Source organism: Bison bison, unplaced genomic scaffold (assembly GCF_000754665.1).
Source record: "Bison bison bison isolate TAMUID 2011002044 unplaced genomic scaffold, Bison_UMD1.0 scf7180017864063, whole genome shotgun sequence".
Taxonomy (NCBI): Eukaryota; Metazoa; Chordata; class Mammalia; order Artiodactyla; family Bovidae; genus Bison; species Bison bison.
Window position 1 is genome coordinate 13861850 of NW_011494635.1, and position 3603 is coordinate 13865452.

Consider the following 3603-nt stretch of genomic DNA (forward strand, 5'->3'; position numbering starts at 1 on the left):
CACTGTGTGGAAAATTCTGAAAGAGATGGGAATATCAGACCACCTTACCTGCCTCCTGAGAAATCTGTATGCAGGTCAAGAAGCAACAGTTAGAACTGTACATGGAACTACAGACTGTTTTCAAATAGGGAAAGGAGTACATCAAGGCTGCATATTGTCACCCTGCTTATTTAACTTATATGCAGAGTATATCAGGAGAAATGCCGGGCTGGATGAAGCACAAGCTGGAATCAAGATCAGTTCAGCCCAGTCACTCAGTCGTGTCTGACTCTAAGATTGCTGGGAGAAATATCAACAACCTCAGATATGCAGATGACACCACCCTTATGGCAGAAAGCAAAGAAGAACTTAAGAGCCTCTTGATGAAAGTGAAAAAGAAGAGTGAAAAAGTTGGCTTAAAACTCAACATTCAGAAAACTAAGATCATGGCATATGGTCCCATGACTTCATGGCAAATAGATGGGGTAACAATGGAAACAGTGAGAGACTATTTTCGGGGGCTCCAAAAATCACTGCAGATGGTTATTGCAACTGTGAAATTAAAAGACGCTTGCTCTTACGAAGAAAAGCTATGACAAACCTAGACAACATATTAAAAAGCAGAGACACTACTTTGCCAACAAAGGTCTGTCTAGTCAAGGCTATGGTTTTTCCAGTAGTCATGTTTGGATGTAAGAGTGGGACTATAAAGAAAGCTGAGCGCTGAAGAACTGATGCTTTTGAACTGTGGTGTTGGAGAAGACTCTTGAGAGTCCCTTGGACTGCAAGGAGATACAACCAGTCCATCCTAAAGGAAATCAGTCCTGAATATTCATTGGAAGGACTGATGCTGAAGCTTAAACTCCAATACTTTGGCCACTGATGCAAAGTACTGACTCAATGGAAAAGACCCTGATGCTGGGAAAGGCTGAAGTCAAGAGAAGGGGATGACAGAGGATGAGATGGTTGGAAGGCATCACCAACTCAATGGCCATGAGTTTAAGTAAACTCCGGGAGTTGGTGATTGGACAGGGAGGCCTGGCATGCTTCAGCCCACAAGGTTGCAAAGAGTTGGACATCACTGAGCTGAACTGACTGAACCCATCAGAAGAATGTCCACAAGTTGATCACGCCCTCTTTAAACAATTACTATAAAACTTCTCACTATCTTCCTCAAGTTGGGACACATGGTTTTAAGGGCATTAGCCCACTATGGGCCTCTTTCCCTGGCAAAATAACAAAGCTACCCTTTACTACTTCACCCAAAATTTTGGCACCAGTGTACAGGGAAGCTGAGCTTTTGGGATCGCTTTCGATTCTTTTGGGCATATACCAGAAGCAGAATTACTGAATCATGTGGTAATTATATGTTTAATTTTTAAAAATATCTCCAAACCATCTTCCACAGCTGCTATATACCACTTTACATTCCCACCAACAGTGCACAATGTTCTAATTTCCCCACATCCTCACCAACACTTGTTTTCTGGTTTGTTTGATAGTAGCCACCCTACTGATGTGAGCAGGACAGACACAAAGCTTTACTGCTCAGAACCCTCTTCAAGAAGGGACTTCTTATTTAGTTGTGGAGACTGGTTAGCTGACAGCTTCCTGCTGTTAATCCCTTTAGAATTCACCTTAGCTTTCAAATAGAGGGTACCCTTTCCTCAGGACTGTCCCTGGCCAATGAGTGGACAAGGTGGGGTGGTACAATGGCCTAGACCTTTCCAACCAGTCAATTTGGCAATCTGGGCTGACAGATTTTGTCAGGTGTGCACTGCATTCTGACAGCCTCCCATGCCCAACCTAATCTGTTCTGCCACTTCACAGGCATTACTCCTCAAAAAGCCCCTTGCTCTCCTACTCCATCTCAATCTAATTCCTGGAGAACCCAACTGGCACATATATTAAGTATACTATTTATACTGATGGAGTGACAAAAACCACTGGGGAAAAATACAACTCCCAATTAAAAAACTAAAATGTTAACAATGGTGAGACCTCTGTACTATTTATGTATTCCTTATTAGTGTTAGTTGCTCAGTCATGTCCAACTCTGTGTGACCCCATGGACGGTAGCCCGCCAAGTTCCTCTGTCCATGGAATTCTCCAGGCAAGAATACTGGAGTGGGTAGCCATTTCCTTCTCCAGGGGATCTTCCCAACCCAGGGACTGAATTGGCTCCCCTGCACTACAGGCAGATTCTTCACCATCTGAGCCACCAGGGAAGCATTCCTTAACCACCATCTATTAATTACTTATACAAATTAATAATAAAACCATTAGAAGATGCCATACCAAATTCTGCTCCTAAGGAAATATTCTAATGGTAGGATAAAATGGTGAATTTTGTAATTTTGTACAAAATTATGACTAATTAGTGAGTCATAAACAAATTGCTGGTGTTCTTAAAAAAAAAAAAGCATATGCCCAGGTACCAAGGAACTAAAAGATCAGGCACTGGGCTTCATAGACTTTTCATAGGTTCCTCATTTGTTTATAAAGACTTTCAGAAGAGACAGTGGAGCCTGTTCATTCACCCTCATGTTTTCATAGATGAGATCAATGCCCCAGATAGGATGAGGGAAGAACATTTGTTGGCCTTGTTTCTCAATGCCTATGTCCAAAGAATGCTCAAACTACCACACAACTGCACTCATCTCACACGCTAGTAAAGTAATGCTCAAAATTCTCCAAGCCAGGCTTCAGCAATACGTGAACTGTGAACTTCCAGATGTTCAAGCTGGTTTTAGAAAAGGCATAGGAATCAGAGATCAAATTGCCAACATCCACTGGATCATTGAAAAAGCAAGAGAGTTCCAGAAAAACATCTATTTCTGCTTTATTGACTATGCCAAAGCCTTTGACTGTGTGGATCACAATAAACTGTGGAAAATTCTGAAAGAGATGGGAATCCCAGACCACCTGACCTGCCTCCTGAGAAATCTGTATGCAGGTCAGGAAGTAACAGTTAGAACCGGACATGGAACAACAGACTGGTTCCAAATAGGAAAAGGAGTATGTCAAGGCTGTATATTGTCACCCTGCTTATTTAACTTATATGCAGAGCACATCATGAGAAACGCTGGGCTGGAGGAAGCACAAGCTGGAATCAAGATTACTGGGAGAAGTATCAATAATCTCAGATATGCAGATGGCACCACCCTTATGGCAGAAAGTGAAGAGGAACTCAAAAGCCTCTTGATGAAAGTGAAAGAGAAGAGTGAAAAAGTTGGCTTAAAGCTCAACATTCAGAAAATGAAGATCATGGCATCTGGTCCCATCACTTCATGGGAAACAGATGGTGAAACAGTGGAAACAGTGTCAGACTTTATTTGGGGGGCTCCAAAATCACTACTGATGGTGACTGCAGCCATGAAATTAAAAGACGCTTACTCCTTGGAAGGAAAGCTATGACCAACCTAGATAGCGTATTCAAAAGCAGAGACATTACTTTGCCAACAAAGGCCCATCTAGTCAAGGCTATGGTTTTTCCAGTGATCATGTATGGATGTGAGAGTTGGACTGTGAAGAAAGCTGAGCGCCAAAGAATTGATGCTTTTGAACTGTGGTGTTGGAGAAGACTCTTGAGAGTCCCTTGGACTGCAAGGAGATCCAACCAGT